At 44.4% G+C, this 23,747-nt stretch overlaps 1 protein-coding gene across 2 annotated transcripts in view; it reads left to right on the top strand.

The window, feature by feature from the left end:
* The first annotated feature begins 3,011 nt into the window (after nt 1-3,011).
* Nucleotides 3,012-23,747, top strand: part of LOC139640679 (speckle-type POZ protein B-like) — a 57,320-nt gene continuing 36,584 nt past the window's right edge. For both annotated transcript variants that reach the window (XM_071514864.1, XM_071514865.1), the window contains exons 1-3: nt 3,012-3,068; nt 12,824-13,033; nt 18,130-18,265. The gene's annotated coding sequence lies outside the window, so the exon portion shown is untranslated. The remainder of the gene's footprint in view (nt 3,069-12,823; nt 13,034-18,129; nt 18,266-23,747) is intronic.

The raw sequence follows: 23,747 nt of genomic DNA on the forward strand, positions 1-23,747 counted from the left end.
TAATCCATTTGAGAATTTACTCAGGGACCCAGACACATTGTCGAGGTTGTTTTTTCTGGCTCTTTTTGAACTGATTTCTCTGTATACCCTCTTCAACTTGAAGGAGACTTATATAAACAACACAAAAAATGGAAATGAATACATATACACAGGCACTTTAAACGGGTGAAGTGCTACACTGGCGGATTCGGTGCAGCTCCAGGAAGTTTAATAACTCGGGCGACTGCACTTTGCGTGTTTTCAACTTCTTAGTCGAGCCCAAGGCCTGTAAGCGGAGAGACCTGAGTCGCACGTTTCTCCTCAGTGAAATCCCTTCCTAATTGCACAGAGGAGCTTTACTCCAGTCTCGCCCTTGCATAGATCTGTCCTGATTAAAGAATTGGCTCATGCCATCTTTGCCCCTTAGGATACTGTAACATCCTACAGCACATCCCCGCCACTGTATTAATTGCCTCCTGATAATTTCTCCCTACATTCAACATCCTTTCTCTTCTCCTCTCTACTTCCTCCACCTTGTTCCTTATCCTGACACCCTCGCCGTCCACCCCACCCGCCTGCTGTCCCTCCTCCCATAGTGCACTGTGGTAATTGAGTGAGAGCTGTGGCCCTGGAGTCCTGTGTGTAATCCACACTTTATAAGCACTCTAATTGAAGTGCAAATTCAATACTCCCTCATCAGCCTTTTACTGGCTGTGCCTTTGCCTGCACCCCTTAGGTAATTACAAGGAGACTGGCAGTTCAATCATTTTGCAGAAAATAATCTAACAAAAACATAGCTACACACACCAAACCATTGTGCCGTCACTGTGGAGAGTGTGTGAGGGTCGAATTACTGGAGGAGAAATACTGAAAGAGACAAACTGCCATCCTCTCTGTAGTCAGAGGCAGAGCCAGGTAACCAAACGCTCACCAAAACTGTGATGATGAAATTTAGACAACATTATCTGAAGGAGAATATAGTATTGGATTAGTCTACACACACACAGTAACGTAAATACACACACACACACACACACACACATGCGCGTGTTTGGTTGGTTTGGCTATAGACACATGCACGCACACAAACACGCACAATGGCAAGTGCGCGTGTACACACACACACACACACACACACACACACACACACACACACACACACAATTCCCCCCCGCATGTATTGGTTTGCCTATATTACTGTGTGTGTCTCTGTGTGTGGGAGTGCAGTTTTGCAGCTTTAATTAAACTTCCTCTATTTTCTCTCAGCTTGTCCCCATAGGGCCCTGTCTTCTTCCCGACCACATGCTTATTTATTTATAATTGCATTAAACTCCAGAGCTGAGCCACTGCCGAACATGGTGCCAGACCTGTGGAGTAAGCTGGGATTGTCACACAGTAATACAATTTCATGTACTGAAACATCCCACTGGCTGGGAAAATTCCACATTATGAATCATGTAGGGATGAACATTAAAGAACAAGTGGCAGAAAAAGTACCGACACGTCAACACAAATCTATATAATTCATAACTGTGGGAACATGGGCTGTTTCACCAAAAAGGCGAATCAAATTCCACCTGTGAAAAGACGGTCTGAACGCCGTCCCCGCCGCGCCGCATTCCTCAAGAGATCCGGTATTTCTGAAAAGAAAAACAATCCAGGTGCCATAACAACATAGCATAACTTTTCTCTTCTCTTTTTTCATTTGCCAGATTCCTTTTCATTTTTTTTTTTGTTTATTTTTCTAATTTGTTTTGCCTTAAACTAAATATCCCACCAGACAACCTTTTGGATGAACATCACAGCAAATGCACAGCACATCCCAAGAGCTTTTGTTGAAGTTGGATGAATGTGAATTAAGGCTTCAAAAGAGAAAATCATGTTACAATATTCTTATAACATTGTGTGATTGCCAAGATACCGTACATGGGCAGCTAACCCACATGCAGTAAGTTAATATCTGCAGCACTGCCTACTCACATAAGCAAAATAAATAAGCCTGTATGACATTCTCTCCCTACCCAATTTAAGTGCCAACATCAACATCATAATCATATTATATCATATAATATCATATAATAAAACCTGTAAAGCTGCAAATCTGTCAACAAAGACATTGTATCCTTATTTATTTGTTGTATTATTCTCAATGTGTTCTTAATTGCTTGTTGTATTATATTCAGTAGCCTCTGTTTGTCTTGTTCTCATCTATATTCTATTCTCTGCTGCTGCGATGACCCAGTTTCCCGGGGGCATCAATTCGCTAAACCCTTAAGTTTGGCAAAGTTCCTGCATTTAATATCTTTCGCCATCAAAACTTCCAAACTTGCTTATAACGACCACATTTCTGGGGCCAAAGTGGAGCAATTACTGATGACTGACAAGTCGTTAACAGTTGGTCAATATGATAAATTATTAGACAAAAGGGAACAGGGAACGTTGGTCGTGAATGTTCCCTTGATGATATTTTCTTTTTTAGATATGGCTAAACATTGATGTCCGGCTATTTTCTGCTCAATTGTTGCTCTCCAATATAATAAAAAAGATCAAATTCGGGCTCAGTTAGACTAAGGTATGAAGAGTGCTACACCTTGCCATACCCAGCTGACGCCCCATGCAGTTTCCCCCATCTGGATCATTAAAGTTTCATCTAATCTATTAATTAAGATCAATATGTAATATAAACCAGGGCTTCCCATATGTTCTCATTCACCTGTCTATGCTGTGACAGTGAAACCTATGAACAAAACATTGTCACTGTGCTAACTTCTGAAGAGTGAAATAATGGTGAAATTAAACTAATCCTCCCCAAACCCCAATTTAGGAGCCACTGACATAATTTATTCAAAGTTTAATAGGTGGCATTTAAATAAATATTTTTTAAACCTGTGTTTCAGTGTAGCAGCCTAATTATTTAATTGTCGGAGCGTCCACATGGCTCAAGTCAACCAGTGTCCAGAACCAAAACAATCCCAGCATGGCGAGCCGCTCATTGGGCGTGTCTGCCGACGTCACATTCCTAACCCGGAAGTAGAGTGACAGCTCCTGTCAAAAATCCTTGATCCCTTTCGTGGAACAACGAAAGAAAGGTGAGTTTTAAAGCAGGGAAAATCAACTCGTCCCGTACTTATCGCTTGTAAAATGTGCATTTTTTCTGAAATAACGTACGTTTGAAGTTTGGGTTCGACTTACCGCGAGAAGCACTTTTATAAAGCTTAAATATTAGCCGCTAGCTGGCTAACGTTAGCTGGCCAGCTGGTTCAGAACAGCCTCAGATTTGTTAGTTGTGGTTTCGGTGACGCTGGTGAGCTGCTGGCTTTGGGCTTTCGGGTGCTTTCTGTCGTTTGTTTTGTCGCACTGAGGTCGGCTGGGTCGCTGTGGATGTCACGGCAAAATTTATTTATTTGTAAATTTTAACAGGGACGTGCAAGATAATGAGCCCGCTACCAGACAGCCTGGTCTGGCGTATCCCCCAGCGCAGCCTCAGTATCCTGCCAAATAGTGACCATCGTTTCCCCTTCTGTTGCATCTCCCTGCGCAGTGCAGGACAACGCTGCAGGTTGCACTTTGCCAGAAACTAAGCTGAATAGAGAATGTGAGGAGTCCGGCAGAAGGGCTGCTGCATTGCAGAAAGAGGTCCTGCCTCCTGCAAGATGGTTTCAAACTCAACTTCACAGACAGAGATGCAGTTTTTTAATAAGTGGATGGACTGAGCCTTTTATTTAAGTACATAAAGAATTGTGGCTCAGTTTTATAGGTAACATGTTTGTGTCTGTAGGATCTATGGGCTTATCTCAGTGAGCCTACAATTTTTTAAATTTTTTTTTTTTTTAACTATTATTTGTTCAGTGAGGGTTTGCTGAGCACCCATAGCTTTATTCAGCACCACACAATGTGAAATTCATACAGTTACACACATTCACACCTGGGAGCTGCCCAGTACAGCCTCAATCTTCTACTGCTGATCACCAGCCTAAAAGTTAGAAAAGCAGGCTTGTGACTTTAGGCTTTAGGTCAAATAATATTTGCAAATACTTGTATGGTTTGTTTTACCTCTTGTAGGTGCTAAATGGCTGTGGTTTGCTAAGTAGGTCAATATAATGAGTACCGGAAAGTTTAGATGTTAAATTTAACTTGCATGAAGTGCCTGATGGGTGGGGTTTACCACATCAAGATTATTCAGATGGAGTCAAAATGTATACCAAAAAAAGTATACCAAATTCATAAATTTCAATAATTTCAATTCAATTATTTAAAATACTTTCCTTTGGATATCTAAGGATGATTTGCCACTACTCCTTTACCCAAGTCTGATTTGGGAGGCATTAACACAAACTATTCTGCCTAACTATCATATTTTCAACAATATATTTTAGGGAAAACATGGGCAAAAACAATATTTACATACACAGCATCCCTTTGCCAAATTTGAAGGAGTTGCACCAGGCGGCTGTACTCCAAACATTACATATTATGCTCATGTTGTTAACAAGATTACTTTGGAGGGGACAAGACAGATGGACTCGGTTGCGTATTGCTGAGCTGTGCACATTGAAAACCATCATTAGACAGGTGGCCAGTCCTTAGACTTCCACCTGGCAGCTGGCGGAGAGCACTGTGTGTGGAATGGGACGAGACCACTTGTCTTGATTTAAAGTGCTCGCCTTGTCTGGGCGCTGGTATTCTTCTTAAAGAGTATTCAAATTTAAACTCTAATGCTAATGTGCGTCGAGTTTTCTTTCCAGCCGACTCTGTCCCTCCAGCTTGGAGCGGTATATTAAAGTGTTCAACTACTTTGCGAGTTGTTCTCTATACACGAGCGCCCAACTGCCCAGAGCCCCCCTGTTCATACACTATACGGGACGGAGCCATTTTCTTTATTTACGGGAGGTGCTTCTGTAACTGCTGGGAATAGGCTAAGAGCCAATCGAAACACACGGTGGAGGCCAAGCTAATAGAATCTGACAGGAATGGAGTCATAGAGGCCGCTCAGGCATCGTAAAGCTGTCGCCGTTTAAGCCCCTAAATTTGTCGCTATTACCTGCTTGCTTCTCCCTCTACACAGGCTCAGAGTTGTGAGGAAAAGTGGAGCCAGGCTCCTGTGTAGGTGCCTCTTTACTGATCATCTCTGTGTATCAGTGTGTGTGTGTGTGTGTGTGTGTGTGTGTGTAAACTGGCTTCTACACTTGGTGTGTGTGTGCGTGCGTGCACACGTTTGTGTAAGTTCAACATCAAAAGCAAAATCCATTGACTATGAATTGGAGGACAATGAATAAATGGATCCACAATATACCTGCCACCATAGAGTGGTTTCAGCTAAACAGGAAATATTATTGTGTCTTATGGTGAATTGTAACAGAGCAGATTCAAGTATCCAATAATACTGCAATGCATCATATTTCAGCTGATTAAGACTGAGATTTACGGTCGGTTTGACTACTGTTGACAAAATGTACTTATTATAAGTCTCTTTGGACAAATGCATCTGCTAAATGACATAATGCAAATGTAATGTAAATGTAATTTCATTTTGACTATGCTGCACACAGCTAGCAATGTTTATTTGTTTACATGCTACTTGTGCACTCACTCATTTGGCTGTGTGCTTTTGGGGATCGCATTGTTGACAACGTTACAGGGACGATGTAAAGGGTGTCGGAGTGTAAAATGCTAGTTAATGGTACCTGTTTTGGAAACAGTGAGGAGAGAATTATTGGAAATCATTGATTGATCAAAAATCCATTGGATCCATTCTCTAGAGTCTAAATGAATGGAGTTCGACTGAGCTTTTACACACAAACGAGCTTGATTGGGAAAATGTACCCGAATTCCCAGGATACCATGCAGGTCACACAGTCCCAGTCTGTCTCCTGGCACCGCTGTCACTTTCAGTGGAGCAACTCCAAAAAGTGTTGCTTGATGGCATCACAGACTCCAGCCTTGGCTTTGCTGTTCTTGGCTTTGGGAGAGACTTTTACACGTTCACAAATCTAGACTAAACTGTTGAAGGTCATAGGAAAAAATGACTATGGGATATTTTTTTTTAGGTGGATTCACACTTTCAAGGTCCAATCTTGAATTTGAGTAGGTAATAGATCCACTTCTCGTTCCACTTAAGTCGCTCTGTTATCTTAATGCGTATTTAATTGGATTGAAAACACGAATAATTAAGCTCTTGATATAAGGACTGGCAGTGTATGATGCAGAATGAGTTTAAATGTAGCTAATGTAGGCTAATTGCACTGTTAGTACAAAACATTGAAGAAAAATAGATCTGCAGTTTGCCTCACAGTGTGGTGTGAAGTGTTGTGAAGAGATTATTTTCCCATCACCAAATCCTCCAAACCAAAATCTGTGTGTATGTAGGCCTAGTTAGTCATAATTGATATAGGCAGAGGCCCACACAAAGACGTCTCGGTTTGGGCCTTTTATGGATGCAGCATGTGAAGAAGCTCATTTCTCACATTGCTGATCGCTTGTGAGGGAAGGCAACAAGTATTGAATTAGTTTGCATGAGAGGAGGGAAATTGAAATATGGATTGGGGTCGCAAATGCCTGCCAGTGCTATTGGCTGTTTCGGATATGGAGGATGAAATGTATTTTCTGTGTGTATGTGTGTGTCAGCGTGTGACTGATGCAGACAGTGCCGGCATTGAATGGTTTTCCACCGTTCCCGCGCCGAGCTATTTTCCAATAACAAGTTGGGAGCAGGAGTGACACAGATGAAGTGGATGTTTTAAGAGGAAAAGTAATCTTAAAGACAAGCCAGGCCATTCCTCACTCTAATACCCAGCCTCCTCTTCTGCTCCTCCTCCATCACTGCTTCCATCTTGGAGTCAGACACAAGCCAGCTCTCTCTCTTTCTCTCTCTCTCTCTCTCTCTCTCTCTCTCTCTCTCTCCCTCCCTCTCTCTCTCTCTCTCTCTCTCTCTCTCTCTCTCTCTCTCTCTCTCTCTCTCACCATCTGCCATTTAGATGTATTTAAATCATGCATGCATGCTGAGTTTGGACCTGTGATTTGAACTGGTCAGGTCCCTGCTCTCTGCCAGGCTGTTCAGCACATCTCCTGACCCAGGGAGGCCATCTGAATATGAATGAATGACAACACAGTTGGTTAAAAGTGTCACTGGCCCAAAAGTCAGATCCAATTTTGCTGATATTTTCTGGCATTTAAGCCTGGACATCAGTGACCCATCTTGATGGTTTGATAACCAAAGCCAGCTCTGTTAGGCCTGAAATATTGTCTGATTTGGCATTTGAGGAGGAAATCGTTTTTAGGTAAAATGATGGAGGTGCGGATAAGGTGTTGTGCAAATTAAGCGCCAAAGGTGACAAAAAAGCCCATTCCAACCAAAATAGGTAAGGGAAATGCTGAAAACAACAGTGTGTCAGGGAAATAAAGCCACAGAGCAAGGAATTAGATCAAGTTTAGTTGTTTTGACATCTAGACTGAGGGAGGAGATAGTGGAGTGAAGAAAAAGTACTAGGCCTAAATCTTATGGAGAAAAAAATAACTAGCCTAAAACATTGAGACTTGGATTAAAGGAGCATACCGGTGTTACTGAGTTTTTTTTTTTTTTTAACTATCATTACTTGTCATATCTTAGCTACTTCAAACCTACATAGTTGTTCTATGTATATAGTATGTTGTATTTTATGCTGTGGATACCATTAAGTTTGAAATGCCATCAGATATTTCATATACAGGCATCATGTCCAGAGTCAATAATACACAATTTCAAAATCAGTATAGTGGTCTCCACTTTATGCAGAGAAATAGTGTCTTTGTTATATTTGAATATTTTACTATTACGAAAAGTTTATTGTTGGAAATTTGTTTGGCTTCACACAAGCATTAAGAAAACATTGAGGAGAAGTACATTAAAGAACCATTAAAGACACAACAAGTATGTTAAAGACATGGCACAGTACATTACCTAGCATGACAAAGGACACTGGAGAAAATTAAAGACATGACAAAGTTGACATATACTTAATAGTGACACTGCTGCACTACACTGAAAGTCCTTGCTGTTTTGTAATTGGTTGTTTTGTAGTTAGTTGTTGTCATTCCTACCGTTAAAACTTTCCAATTAAAAAGACCCCGTGCCAAATCAAACCAGACAAAGCCGTGCACTTGGAAATGACGTGGGTGATATAAAATAGAGAAGTTAATAAGAAATGACCCCCAAAAACAACAAAACAAAACAATACCTCCGTTTTTCCTTAAGATATGGGAGAGGAGATGTGAGTCAAGGACAGGGCAGCAGAAGAGAGAGAGAGAGGGGAGGCGGAGGCGGAAAGAGAGAGAGAGAGAGAGAGAATCGTGGTTGTGAAATCGATAGTTCATACCATTTTGAAATTGAAGGGTTTTTTTTTGTCAGAAACCGGGCGCAGAAGGTAGACTATGAAATGGCTTTGGCGGAGGCCCCTCATGTCAGCAGCTCTATTGATTCCCAGGGACCCGGTCCAATTACGGTTCGGTGTTTTTTGTCCGAGCCGCTCGGTGCCCTTTAAAGACCCGGGGGACTTGGGTGGGGCAAAGTTTTGGGTGTTTCCCGACTTTGTCTCATCCCCTCCTCCCCGAGTGGCCGGGCTGTTTCTATCACCAAAGCCGCAGAGAGAAGTCAGGGAAATAGAGTCTGCCGTTTCTACAGTTTCCAGAGTCTCTCTGAGGACACAGCTGCAGAATGGGAGATTTCCCCCGTTGGCAGTTCCTGTTAAGAGATTCACTGGCATTACAACATAAAGAGAAAATAATCCTCTCTCTATGTGTGGTTGTGTCTGTCCGCCTGTGTGTGTGTGTGTCTGCTGGCGAGTGGCTCGGAGAGGAAGAGTCTGACTGTGAGTGGATCGACAGACTTGAGACCATGAGACGGCGTGGCTTTGTCTGTCTGTACGAGAGCGCGTGTTTGTTATTGAACACGAGTGAGCGCTGGATGAATGTCTGGGCGGCTGCGGTTTGCGTCGAGGTGGATTCTCTCACGTCCACCGGCAGTTCAGCCGTTATTGTGAACAGCCAGACGTTAGCAGAGAAATTGCAGCTATTTTAAAAGCTGCTTGTTGCTGGAGGATTTGCAGAGTGAAATGGTCTGTAATTCCCAGCCTGCGCTCCCCCTGCGCTGTCCCTGCTGCTGACGCTGCTTTCATACTGGCCTAGCCCGGCTTCATAAGGAAAGGGACAGGAGGATATTGGCTTCTGGAACAATATAGGACAACTTCACCCGCCCCCTTACTCTTGAGATTCGGCAAAACTGTGCTGGCAAAGCAGAGCAGACTTTGCCCCTTGCTCAGTCTCTCTCCCCCCTTTGCTTCCTCTGCACTCACCCTCTGTCCCATCTATTTCTCCCCTTCCCTCTCCCTCCCTAAGCTCCCAGTCTCTCTCCAAGTAATGGGAGTCTCATGCAATATGCTGTGTTTCCCCACTTGAGTGTTAATGAGGCACATGAATATTCATGAAGAGGAGGCTGACATCGGCGTGTGGCGATTGTGTTGAGGGAGCGGAGGATGTTTGTGTGCACGGGGACTGCGGTGGCCACATTTCTAAGGGATCCATTGTGTGAGTTTGTAAACTTCGGGAGTCTCGGAGAGTTGGTAGGCTCCTCCGCTAATGATGCAGAAGTGTGTCCCTGGGTTTTGTTTTTGTGGGCGATTGCAGATGACCCCTTCCCAAGCCCTCGCCTCTCTCTTGTGGCTGCTGGCAGAGCTTAAGGTTAGCCTCCAGCTGCCGGTGGAGACGAGCCAGGGAGCATGAGACGGAGACGAGGAGCCTCCTAGCTGCCTCTCAGTCCGCCGCCCACCCTCCTCCTCCTCCTCTTCTCTCTGGTCCTGGTTTGTGACAAAGACATGCCGTGGGCCGTCTCTCCGGGGATCCTCTCCACGCTTTTATTATACCTCTCCCTCTTTCTTGCTACCTCTCTTCATCTTTCCTTTTTGTGTGGCTTGGGCATTTTCTTTCTTGGAACAGATTGTGCTGTGATGTCTGGAGCCGCCAGCGCTGTGTTTTGAAGGACATATGAGAAAGCACGCGGCCCATTTTAGCAGTAAAAGGCTGATCTAGGCTGCGCACGATGTGTGCTCATGTCTCATGCGTTGCCATTTTGTCTCGTGCTCGCGATCCCCCCCTGCCACACTTCTTTCATTGTCAGCTTTGTTCTGCTCCTCAGTTTCTCCTCCAACATTTCCTATAGTCAATCTCTCATGTTTTCCCTCCTCTGTTTCCTCTTTTGCTTGGCAGCCTCTCATTTGCATTTTCTCACTCACTTGTCATCCCCATCTTCCTCTGCCACCCCCCCTCTACCCCACCCTCCCGCACGCACACACACACACACACACACACACACACACACACACACACATACACACACACTGTCTTCAGCCTGCAGCTTTCTCCGCACCCCCCTTTCCCCTCTCATTTGCCATTCCTCCCTCTTTTCCCCTCCCTGCCTCTCTGTTTCCTCCCTTGCTCCTCTGTAAGATATCCGACCCCTGCAGTCTACCTCTAAAGGAGCTCCTATGGCTTTGTTAAACGATCTGTAAAGTCTTTGATCTCAAACCAGCCATTCCCTACATGAGGTGACGTGTGTTTATGTCTGCGGCACAAGGTAGAAATGTGTGTTTGTCTGTCTGGCTCGTGCTGTTTGTACTCAGAAACCTTTCATTTGGGAAGGTGAGCTTGTTGGCGCGGTGGGGGAGGGCAGATCATCTTGCCGGTTCTCTTTATGTCTTTTATTCTGCGATATAATAAAGGCCCTCCTGCTCCTTGGTGCTCTTGGCCTCTCTGTGTTCATGAAAACGGTTACTCTGCCATTTAATATTGTCAGTTCCAGTCTAGCAGGCGTCCATGCTGATTCTCATGCACACACACATCCTCCCTGCAGTCGGGGAAAGGGTGGAGGCTGGCCAATTTATCAGCACTCTGACTGTAAGGCTACAGGGAGCCCTCCGTCTTCATCAGTTCACTCAGCAGATAGACACACCCCAGTCACCGCTACTAGACTTACCTCATGCGTCTCCATTACACGTTAATAACAAAGCTGTGAGGGTGACTAGAAGTGGCGCTCCTTGTTATGCCATGTTGAGGAACAGGGGGTCTGCTCAAAGCGCAGGTGAAACAGGTTAAAAACATGTTTATTACCTCTGAAAAATGAACAGGCCTTGGGACTGAACTCATGTAGGCCTGTCAGTGTTTTCCACAGGTCGGCAGTTCACTACAGCGGAGGGTGAAGTGGGGCCCGAACCTCAGCGGCTAAAGTCCCTCACTTTATTATAAGCTAATTAGAATATTTAGCTAACTTGCGACTGCATAATTAGCTGACTGTTGTACTCCTAGTTTTGATTTATATATATATATACAACTAATTAGAAATAGGTTACCTTCTCAACATCTTGTACAGGCTACATTTATTTTATTTTACAGTGTTTTTACTTTTTATTTTATTTTATTGCAAGTTAAAATAAAGTATATACAAACATATATATATTCAACTAATAAAAATAACAGACAAAAAAAAAACAACAGGGGGAAGTGCGTCAACTTCCAGCACGACTCAAGTGAGCATCGACTCCCTGCTGTTCATCACAGGAGCAATGAATTATGGTTATTGTAGTTCACCAACACATTCGAAGTGACACTTTCAGCTGGACAGCATCAAATCTTTGCAATTTGAATACTACATCAGCCAAAAATTGCAGCATTGAATGCCAGCTTAATGCATTTCGGCACCTGAAATACAACCAAACAACCAAAAATGTAATATAATATATAAACTGGTACTAACTGGTGTATAAGAATACACCAGTGTGATCAGTATACAGGACACACTGCTTATCTTCGCTGTGGTCACTGGACTGGACAGTCAATCGCCTAACTTCAGCTCAATAAGCTGTGATGTTGTTTGACTCTTGAGGGCCATCGGCACGCCCTGCTGGCTCCGTCCCATCATCTGATATCTCAGGGCCGTCGCCTGACAGGGAAGGACGCTCGTCTTCTTCCTCGTCTATCTTTCCGTCCTCTCCCCCTCCGTCTCTCTTCTGTCTGTGTGAGAGCCTCATCCTTGGCCCGTGTGCCCCATCGCTTTCCCCGGCCCGCTGCTGATCAAAGCCCCCTTTGAGGGTCCTGAGCGGGTTCGGCGGCTGATAGCGATCCATACGCGTGTGTATGTGTCTTAAGAGTCTTCCCTTCCTGTGTGATCAGACGGCTTGTGACAGGCGGAGTCGGCCCCATCAGCTCACATTAAGCCCCCGCCGCTGCTCCGCCGCCGTCGCTGCCGTTTTTATCTTTTAATGTTGCACCTTCCCCACCAGCCGAATCAATTATCAGTGATTACGTTAGTGTCAAAGTCTTTAGCGCCAGGCTGAGCCCTGCTGCCGCCTCCTCCGCCTCTTCCTCGCCGTGTGGCCCAGAGGCCCAAAGGCGCCGCACAACTCTGATCCCCAGTCTGAGCGGGACTGTCGCAGAGGGACGGCTTTACAGACAGCTCTAAGTTTAACCTTCCTCCTCAACAGTAGTGTGACAACGAAGGGAGAGTTTATTATCCCCGACAAACCTCGCCCCAAGTAGGCTCTCCTCAGCGAGCGTGTTGCATAGCAATTAGCCCTATCATGTTCAATTTTGAATGTAACCGACTGAGCTAACTTGGTGGTCTTGTCATGTCCTTGGATTGAACATGACTGCACATTGCTTGAGAAGACCACATTGCATAAGTAATAAGAGATCACAGAGCGTCGGCTGAGCCACACTGGTGGCACAATTGACAGGAGAATTTTCTGTGTGAAATCTGAAGCCTTTTTGTTCTTCTCTCCTCCTCCACACCTTCCCATCTTCCCCTTCTCTTTCTCCCAAGGGCTTCGCTAAGGAGTAGACGCCCGGCCTTGGATTCGCTGGTGTTGAAGAGTGTGTGTGTGTGTCTGTGTCTGTGTCTGTGTGTGTGTCTGTATGTGTGTGTGTGTGTCTGTGTGTGTGGAATATTGCCACCGCAACACACAGAGTGGTGAGGCGGCTCGTTAAAAACCCCTCTCGGCTGCAAGGTCACGGCTCTGTCTTTCCCACCCCTGTAAGTATCAACGCTCCATCACACAGACGCACGTGTACACACACACACACACACACACACACGCGTACACATGCACATGTGTACACACACACACACACACACACTCACGTGTACACACATTCACACCCTTCCTAGTCCCTTGAAATATCAGAAAGTCACAAATTTAGGTTATAGCAGTCTTTAACACACACACACACACACACACACACACACACACACACACACACGCGTACAAACACAAACACAAACACACTCCCTCTTGCACCCTAACAACAGTTTGCTTGTAGTGTTTTGACAAGTGAATAAACATCAGCTGCTCCGTAATGCTCCCCACCTCCTTTCCCTCTGAAGCACAATACACTGTACCCCCCCTCCGCCCCTCACACACACACAAACACACAAACACACACACACACACCTGTCCTCTGCTGTTTTCTCAGCATAAGACCCGTACCTGCCAGTCCGTCACTGAAAACAACTGTCTGTTTCCACAAGCTGAAGCCCCACCACTGCTGTTTGATCCTCTCCCCCACCGTAGCGCAGCTCATGTCTCTCTATAAGCTTACATTTTCTTTCCTGGGTTGTCTGAGTAGAAAAAAAAAAAAAAAAAAGCAAGGGTCAAGTTTTAGAATTGCCAGTTTGGATTAGAGTTTTTTGAATTAGGATGTGTGAAATCCCCGCCGTGCTTCTCTCCTTGACCAGCTTCCACTGGTGACGGGGGCGGAAGTTTTTTTTTTTTTTTTTTGAAGATATTATGTGTCTGCCTCCTATCTAAGATTGTTTCTCTGACTCGCTCTCGACCCTCCCTGCCTCTCCGCCCGTCCGCCCATCCCTTCCCTCTCCACGTTGTCCAGTGTTGAGTGGAGGTAAGGAGAGATAGTAATCTGCTGTAGCCTTGGCACTCTCTCGCACTCTGGTCTCATTGAAGAAGATTGATGGCCCTCTTTCTGGAATGGCTGTTGTTTTGGATGGAGAGAGAAAGAGATGGAGGCAGAGAAGTGGATTTAGAATGAAAAATGGAGCGAGCGAGATGGAGGGAGGGCAGGCGGTATAGCGAGGGGGGGTGGGGGGTGGGGGGGGGAATGGAGGTAGGGTGAATGATAGTTGAGAAAAGAGAGAAATGGAAGAGGAGATGTCACCGTGGAGGAGCTTGAGAACTCATTAAATTTAGTTTGTATTTTATTTAGTGAGACTATGCATCCAGCCACGATTGGCTTTGGATTGGCACATAATTATTTTTCTGATGCGCAGGTGGGTTGCGCAACTGCTTGCACTTAGTTTGCATGTCAGCAGGACTATATTTAAATGTCAGCTTTCCTGTCTGGGTGCAAATTAGCCTGGAGCATGCAGTGATGGAACCATTTTGTACATGTGTCTCATGTTTCAGCAGCATCATAATGCTGTAGCCTTTAAGCCAATGTATCTGGTATTCGCTATTAGTAGTCTATGCTATAGCGCTACAGGGAATTAGCATCCTTTCATCCCTCTTCATGATAGGTCTATTGCTCAGTGCCGTGTGTGGGCAGAACTGGGTTGATTGGCCGTGATGACAGTTATGCTCTTAATTGTGTCAGTTATTCCTCCTATGTGGCTCTTTTTGAATGTAGTCAAGCGCTTGATGTAACCCCCTGGCGTTTTGTTCCTTTCTACATATTGGTCTTTTTAAGTCTGTGCAGGTTTCAGCAGCGGTGAGGCTGAGAGGAGCGGGCCTTTCTTCTTCCTCCTTAATTCGCTCCTCTTCTGAGAGAAGAATCGAGTCTGATGTTTTTTTGTTTTTTTTCTTTTTTCTCTTTTGGTCTACCCCCATCTCTTCGTGTCCCTCCCTGCCCTCTGCTTAATTTGTCTTCCATCCCTTTAGTGTGTCAGGTTTTTTTTATTTATTTTTTTTGTTCCAGTCTTTTTCTTGTTTGGGCTGCCGCTCCCCTCTTTTCTCTCTCTCTCTCTCTCTCTCTGTCTCTCTTTCTCTCTTTCATCAGCCTGTTGTACATCGACCTATCTTTCATCCTGCCTCTCCCCACTCTGTCTTGTCTGCTCTTCATTTTTCTGCCTTCTATTCTCCCTCTTGTATTTTTGTTTCCCACCTCCTTGTCTGGCAGCTCCATCCTCCTCCTCTTCCTTCTTTTCCAGAAAGAGCCTGCTGTCTCATGAGGCTCAGACGTTGCTCGGGGGGTTGAGAGGGTTTTTAAAGTTATCTCTATATGGCACCAAGGCTTGGCTGGTTGGGTCGCCCACTGTCATCTCTCCCCATCTTAACTGACCACTTGAGACCGTTGGAGTCACAGGAGGTCAAACAGCCCGGGACAGGGAAGACGGGAAGGGCGCGAAGGCCAGGTCCCACCCTGCTCATCCAGCCTGTTGACGGGACGGTTACAAGCTCCAGGTCATCCCTCATTTCCTACGGTCACAACCTGTTATCACACCGCTGGCCAGCGTCACTCGGCGAGGGCTGAAAATCAGAGGGACGGGAAGTATACCTTAAGAGGGTTTTTCCCTCTTAGGTAGTAGGTCAGAATAGCACTCATCTTATTAGAAAAGTGAAAATTCTCCCTTAAACACTTGAACTCTGTTAGAAACAGCTATTGTTTGATGTACCTTGCATTTCTTGGGGCCCATTTTGTTGTTTGTTGGTGTATTTTTCTCATTCCCACTGATAACTTCCCAAATGTATGTGGCGTGACATCACGTTGAGATATTTGCAGCGTCGCTACAATGGAGTTTAATAACAACTATCAAAAACATCAAACATCATTTTTGGTGTCAGTCCCGCAGAATCAAAGAGCAAGAGCTTCTTTCTTGAGCCGCCATTTTGCACCGACGTCAACAATTCAACAATCATTTTTCTTGAGTGGAAAAACGCGCTTGCTCACTTGTTCTTACTATCACTATTTCCATTTCTCTCTCTCTCTCAGCTACACATCAAACTAACAGCTGCATGCAACAAGTTCAGACATGTTCTCTGCGGGTTGTTGAAAGGTATTTTGGGAAATGTAGGAAATCACAAACTGAAGTAGGCCAGGCAGGTTGAGGGAAAGTGGGCACAACAAAAAGGTAAATTACAACATTTCAAAATATCTGCTGGAATTCATTGATCGTCACAGATTAATAATATATAACAGTGTAAGAGATATTTCCTTTAACCTGCCATTGTATGAGAGTTTTGAAGGGGCATAAATTCACACAAACATGTCCACATCAGTAGAGAACATAGATATCAACATAGTTATCGCCAGCTTGGCAATAGTTTTCGAATACTGTACTCTCTGATGGTGCTAACTCATTTGTGAAAGGAGTATAAAAACATGAGAAAGAGGGACTGAGGATTATTGATGCGTGATTTATTACACAGTCTCAACCATAATGGCTAAATATCACAAATGAAAAGCAAAGAGAATCCCCATTTATTCTATACTGAAGAGGTGTTAGATGTCAAATTGGCCTAGCGAATGTCTGTCAATAGAAAACAAAATCTCAATCCACTTCATACACTTTGTTCACTCACTTGCATTTTTTGCCTTTGGTCAGGCGTCCCCTTCAGTTCCCACTCTGCCTTTTTAAAAATGGTACATCAAACCAGGTTGGTATTAAATAGATTTTTAAAGTGGGGCATATCGATTTGGCTCGCGTCTATTGTGTTATCAGGTTTTGAGTGCACATCTGCTTGTTCAGTCAATGAGGACGATCACATATTCATTTCAGGTGAGCTATTGATCAGCGTGTGCCGGGCCCATACACACATCTGAGAGCACAGACAGCTTTTTGACATTCCTTGCAGGGACCCAACCTCTGTATTTTGCATCTGATTGACATTTCCGCAGTATGTACGTGTAAACCCGCGGGTCTTAAGATGATTTCATTCGTTCATTTAGGCCTTTTCTTCTCTCTCTGAGGTAAAGGCCCACAGGCAATATGGATACTGGTCTAGAATACAAAGAGAATATGTGTAAAACGTAGCCTACTCTTTGCTCAGTAGGTCTGGGCCAAGTGTTAGTCAGTGTTCAGTGTTAGTCAGAATTTATTTCACTTTTTTTGAGGCAACTTGTGACTCACATTTCCTTGGCTATTTCCATCATGTCAAGTCATCCAGACCTGTTTTAAAACGCTGCTGTGCACCGTGTGAGTTGGGTCTTAAAGAAAATCGACTCAAGCCAGTTTTTCCTCATTTAAATATCTTAACTTAAATGTCAGGCGCCTGTACGGATTGGTTGTATTATGAACCCAGAAGAACATCACTGTCGCTGTTTAGCTTTAGACGTTTTGCTGCAATTCACAGACCTTTCTAGAATAATGGCTGGCCAAACACAACCAGTCAGGCTGTGAAATCCTGTTCCTCTGTGGGGGCAGGCATGTGCAATATGAGCAAGCTTCCTCGGTCATGTTTATTTAGGTAGAGGTGGTATTTGAAAGAGAATTAGACTTGGATGATTTTAATGAGGCTGGAGTTGAGTGCCACCGTGGGTCTGTTCTGTCAGATGGCTTTACTGTTATTGGGGTCTCTGCGGGCCCTTTATACATCGCATTAACATGCAACTTGTACATCTGAATTGCATCCACAGTGTTGTTTATCCGTATTTAGGGGTCATTGTAAATATACCCGAGAAGTATTAAAGATGCATTAAGTCTGCTTTGAATCTTATCGCCATAAGCATCTCCATCGGTGATTTGTGGAAATGAGATTGCAATCCTTCATGGCTTTGTTTACACCTGTGGCTTGGAGTGCAGTTTGGATACACTCCAGATACAGTTTGTGTTTGGATTAGTGTTTTAATGCTGGGTGTAATTACGTAAGGAGGGCCTCTGTCCCACTTTGTTCCGCCTCGCTGTGTAAACCTCACAACAGTCTTCGTAAAACATGTGCCTTTGTAATGTCTCGTCACAAACACACACACATGCACACACACACATGCACACACACACACACACACACACACACACACGTACTTTCACTCAAAGTGCTCTGCATTCAAGTCTCCTACATAACAGATGCGCGCACAGTCAACTTGACAAGGAGTCTCTTGCAGGAATATGATAAGGCGGCGGCTCACACCCACTCCCTCTCTCACAACTAGAGTCTTGTTGATTCTTTCCACTGTTTGCAGCCTGCCAAGAAGCCCAGGCTTTGGACAGACACACAGTACTGACACACCTACAGACAGAGAGACCTGACGGACAGAGTCCAGCTGGCTAGCCATGGCAGCAGCCAGCACAACAGATGTTTGAGGGACTTTGATCTAGGTGAGTACCAAATGGGGTGAAGATCTGGGGGAGGGAGGGGGGGGCGTTGGTCTGTACCAATATTGGGACATGGAAAGTGTTTCATGGAGGGTGGGGGCTTGGATGGGGGAGAGGGCGGGTGTTATAGTTGGCCTGAGCCTGAGGCATAATATTTGTGGGGTTTTACTTGATCATTTTAATGATGAAGGTGGTGAAACGGCAAGACATTGTGACAAAACAGAGTGTCTGCAGGTCCTGAAAAAGTCTTCAAATGTCTTGAATCATATTATGTAAAGAGTTTTACATAATATAGTTAACTACAGCGCTGTAAGTCAACTTTTAGTTAACTATTAGCTTTTAAGTTAACTTTTAGCTGTTTTCATGTTTATTGAAATTGCAAATTTGGTCCTGTCATTTCATGCTAACTGGCATTGAATTTAACTTGATAGAACGTGCAGACATCCTACATGACAAAATTTTCCTGACAATTTGGTAGTTCTGGAAGATATATTGAGGCAGATGAGATGGAATTGAGGCTCAATAATGTGCGATGATGCAAACTAGTGTTTGGTTTGCTTTTTGAGTAATGGACACCTTTATTTTTTTTTATAGAGGGGTAGGGTTGAACCAGATAGTGGATAAGAGGAAATAGGTGGTCCAGAATGAGAGATGAGGCAGGTGGTTTGAATTGAAAACACAAACTTTCAAAAAGAATGAAGCTGACAGAAGATCTAAAGGCTACCGGTAGAGGAATACCAAGCAGCAAGAGAATAGAGGATGCAGCAGACACTTGTTCACGTAAATGGCAACTGGGTGAGAAGTTTCAGGTAATATTCAGCTGTCATTTAGAAAGTGGAAATAGCACCCAGCTCTAATAAAAGACTAGAAAGTGTGAAAGAAGGGAAGAGATCAGGTTATTGGAAGGAGACATGAGGGCGGAGGCAGGGAGGATGTGCTAACATGAGAGGGTAAAAAACAATAAAATATAGCCTTCAGGGGAAATTGTGTGGGCCTGTGTGCTGCATGCCTCCCTCAAAAAACTTTTCAAGGTTAATTAGGTAATCTAAAACTAGTAAAGAGCCACCAGAGCTGGATGGAAATACAAGGTAAAATAGCACACTGTGTTCAGTTAGAGGCTACGAGATACACATTTCTTCTACGTGTGGTGGCAGGAAACAAGTGGTAAAAGATAGATGCATTATTGATATGGCATATTAGCCTACCTGTGTGTATAGGCTTGACTGTTGAGAGGATGCACAGAGCAGCTGCTGCTACAGTATCAGGGAGGTCTTACATCCAGTGTGATCTAATAACACATAATATAATATTTGGTAATCCTCTCTGTGGGTTCAAATTGAAAGCACAGGTTTGTAATATGTTCTGTGACTACAAATTCCAAGGCAGACCAATCCATTCTTCATGTTCCCGGTTCAGAGTGATTTACCTTCATACATTTCAAGTGAAAAGTAGCATTTCACTTGGCAGCGTGCTCTAACATCAGCATTGCTGCACATCCATGAAAATTAAAGCTATGCGTAGGATTTGTTGAGAAACACTGGAATATTTTAATCACCTCCATTCTACATTATCATACAGACAGAGCATCATGCAGAATCACATAAGGAATGTGGTTTTGCAAATGCGTATGTGAGGCAGTATCTGTGAGGATCTGATTTTCCAGGGTCCAACTTAATTTCTGTTCTCTCAGGAAACTAAAATAGTTTCAAATATTGAAAAAGATGAGAACTGTTATGTGTGTGTGTGTGTGTGTGTGTGCGTGTAAGACAAGTGTGTGTGTGTATTCTGCCTGTATACTTGAGCGAAAGACAGTCCTTGCTGACCCTGCAGTTAGAGCCAATTTGCTGTGATCACAGTGACAAGTGTCTCCATATGGATACACAGTAATTAGCGCATGGGGGCATCTGAAAGAGATGGAGGGGGGTTGGTGCTGGTGGGGCATTAGAGGACCTGTCAGAGGGTCCCACTCATCTTGCCCCCCCCCCCCCTCCTCCATACCTGTCAGGAGGCTTGTCTAGGGCCTGTCCCCCCAGTCCCCTCCCTCACACTCGGCTGCTCCAGTTAATTGACGCCACTTCAGATCAGTCAGAGGAGCTGGATCTGCACGCCTGAGTGGACCAGCGGCGCTCACCTGACCTGTCAGTCACGACCGCCAGCTGCCTGCCAGACAGCCACATCCCACCGCACCGCCCTCTCTCACACTCACAGCCCAGGCCACAGCGGAGACCCCAGGGAGACACCCAGTGCACGCCCACCCCTGACCCAGCTCGCTAGACCTGGCCCAGCTTGAGTCTAAGGTGTTTTCACACCAAGCAGTTTTATCTGAACTCTGGAGCGTTCACTCCTTCAGTTTGGTTTGTTTGGGCAGGTGAGAACAATACCATTTGGACTCAGGTGGCACCAAATAGCCGCACCGAGACGCCTGAGAATGTGAGTCTCAGTCTTCTTCCAAGTGAAAACAGAGCGATTCTTTAGGAATGAGAACTAGAATGAGATCTACAAGAAACTACCCCACAACGCGGTTTTATTGGTATAAGGAGACGGATGCTGACATCTGATAGCCAGCAGTTCCTCATGCTTGGAAAGCCTAGCATAACAAAATGAGCAAACTTGGAGTCAAGATGAGGTGAAATGCCTGCTCAATATATGGGCTGAGGAGCACATTTCCTAACTGCTTGAAAGAGCACACAAGAAGTATTCAAGCTGAGTGCAAACAGAGAGCGAAGACTGCAGACAAGTCCATCATGCTGAGCTGAAGTTGCAGGGCCTGGAATGGGATTTGTTTTGACAAATTTGGCTCCCACATGGCTCTTGTTGATAAATTATGGTTCATTTGAAAATTTTCTGCGGGAAACATAACTGAACCAAAGCATAAATGCAACAAAGTAACAACTTGTCCTGATTCAGAGCAAAGCAAATGGACTAGAGGTTTGCAAACACCCTGAATGTGATGCTACAGTGTGTCAGCTACAGAACAGCCTCTCTGGAGCTGGAAAGGTGCTCAGCGTCTTGCTCATGGACCCTTCAGCAGACAGGAGGGCTTGAACTCCGGGTCCTCCAGGTGAAGGATGGTCTCTGGACTCACCGCACCACTCTGCTGCCCCAACAGGGAAAACTTGAAGCCCTCAGGAGTTCTGCAGAGTTAAATACATTAATACTGTGCTTCTTCTTCTGTGGTTTCTGCTCTGCTGCTTACCATAACACCGAGCACTGGGAGTGTGTGAAGTAGAACCGTGGGGAATAAATCTCTTTGAGACAACCCACTAGGGAGTGAGCATCTAAAATGAGAAGCCGCGCTTGTGTATTGTTTTAAATGCCAGCCTTTTTCTCCTTCGCTGTGCTTTTCTGTGCGAGCCTTTAGTTGTAGCTCAGTCAGCTGGCATTTAATGCTCAGCCATTACATCCTCTGCTGCTGCTTTAGTATAGGCCCAGTTGTTGCCGGCATGAATATGAACAGACAGATGTGACAGCTGGCCAGCCATATGTGACAAGACTTTTAGATCTTTATGCCTTAATTATTCTCTCCCTCGGGACCAATATTGACATTTTAGGTCTTAACATCCTGACCTGATAAACTACCAGCCTCCAATTGGCATTATCTGTCTCCTGGCAACCTCCAAGCAGACCTAGAAAGGTGCTTGAATTATTTTTTTTTATATATATATATTTTTTTTTACGATGGAGCGGTTGCCACAGCGCTGCGGTCTAATAAAGCTGAAGTCAGGTGAGATGGGCGCCATCAAACGTTGTCACAGTGTTTCAAAGATCATGCCTGCTGTTTACTGATCAGTCTCTAATTAATAAGAGGAAGTAAAAGTTGTATTATTCTGAAAATCTTACTTTAAGTATCTACATCTTAGCTGCAATTTTCACACAACTCTCACAATCTTGTTGCAGAATGCAAAAATATTAATTTAGATGATAAATTGAGGAAAACACTCTTCTGGGTTCTTCATGTATTAGTGTGAATAGACTGCTGCCACATCTTTGTATGACTGTAAGGCAACACACACTTTTATATATCACACTGTTGTATAAGCAGTGCCTCTGTATAAGCATGTAATGTGTCACAGGCTTTGTTTGTTAACGTTATTGTATTCTCCATAGGAAAAAATCAGGGCAACTCTTTTTCTCTCTCTCTCTCTCTCTCTCTCTCTCTCACACTCTCTCTGTCTGTCCCCCTCTCTCTCTCTCACACTCTCTCTGTCTGTCTCTCTCTCTCACTCACTCTCACCTGGGTCGTCCCACACATTCCCATTTCTCTTGTTACCCCAGGTTCTAATTCCAGTTGCCGCGGCAACCCTGTTGTTCCCTCCACTCATGCCCCCCCCCCCCGTTTCTCTGAGCTGCTTGTTAAGTGTGGCAGAGCTGGTTAATGATTGTGTTTTATTTATATTATATATATATTGTATATTTTATATATATTATATATTTTTCCTCCGGTAGGGTTCCTGTTGATTGGCCACATGTCTTGACTCTTAACTCTAGCTTTCTTTCTACTGTATCTTGTTTTTTTTTCTTTCTTAACTGTTTGCTTTCTTTCTTGCTTCCCGGCTTGCATTTTGCTTCTTTATCTCCCTGGCTCGCTTTCTTGCCATCTTTCTTGCTTGGCTTCTTTGTTTGTTTCTTTCCCAACATCCATCTTTCATTCCTTTCCTTCTGTCTTTCCTTCCTTCCTTCCTTCCTTCCTCACACTCTCTGTTGACTATTCTATTGTCTGTATGAGTTTGGATACATCAGTGTAAGGGCGCGTTCACACCAAGCATGTTTGAAAGTTTATTTATTTAAGTTTATTTGAACTCTGGAGTGTTTCCTTCAGTTAGTTTGGGCAGGTGAGAACAGTGCCACTCGAGCTCGGGTGGCACCAAAAAACCACACTGACGCCTGCATGTGGATCTCAGTTTTCTTCAAAGGGAACTGTGGTGCGGTTTGTTAGGAGTGAGAATGTAATCTGAACCAAGAAATGAAGAAACGACCCCAAAACGCCAGGTTTTCTGGGTAAAAGGAGATGGATGTTGACATCTGATAGGCAGCAATTCCTCATGCTCGGAAAGCCTAGCATAACAAAATGAACCGAGGGCATGATGCTCATATTCAGCTATTTCTTTATGTGTTATGAACAACAGAGAGGGTAAATTATGGCAGAGTGCAGTGCTTTTAATTGGGCAGTGTGAACCTAAACAAACCAAATACAAAAATGCAACAAAGTCAACTTTTCTTCCCTTCCTCCCTTTCTCCCTTCCTTCCTACCTTCCTTCCTTCCTCCCTTCCTTCCTTCCTTCCTTCCTCAGTACTATTATAATGCCCTCTGTTGACACAATCTGTTGTCTCTATGTGTTTGGATACATCCATGTAAGATGAAGGCAGATCCCATCCCCTCCTCATTTTGTTCTTGATTGCTTTCCTTGCTTCCTTCCGTCCTTCCTCCTTGCTTGCTTGCTTCCTTCCTTCCTTCCTTCCTATTTGGATACATTGGTGTAAGATG

This window comes from Centroberyx affinis, unplaced genomic scaffold, assembly GCF_046629955.1.
Source record: "Centroberyx affinis isolate AG114_WGS23_722 - 3 ecotype Tasmania unplaced genomic scaffold, CSIRO-AGI_Caff_v1 ptg010217l_1, whole genome shotgun sequence".
Lineage (NCBI taxonomy): Eukaryota > Metazoa > Chordata > Actinopteri > Beryciformes > Berycidae > Centroberyx > Centroberyx affinis.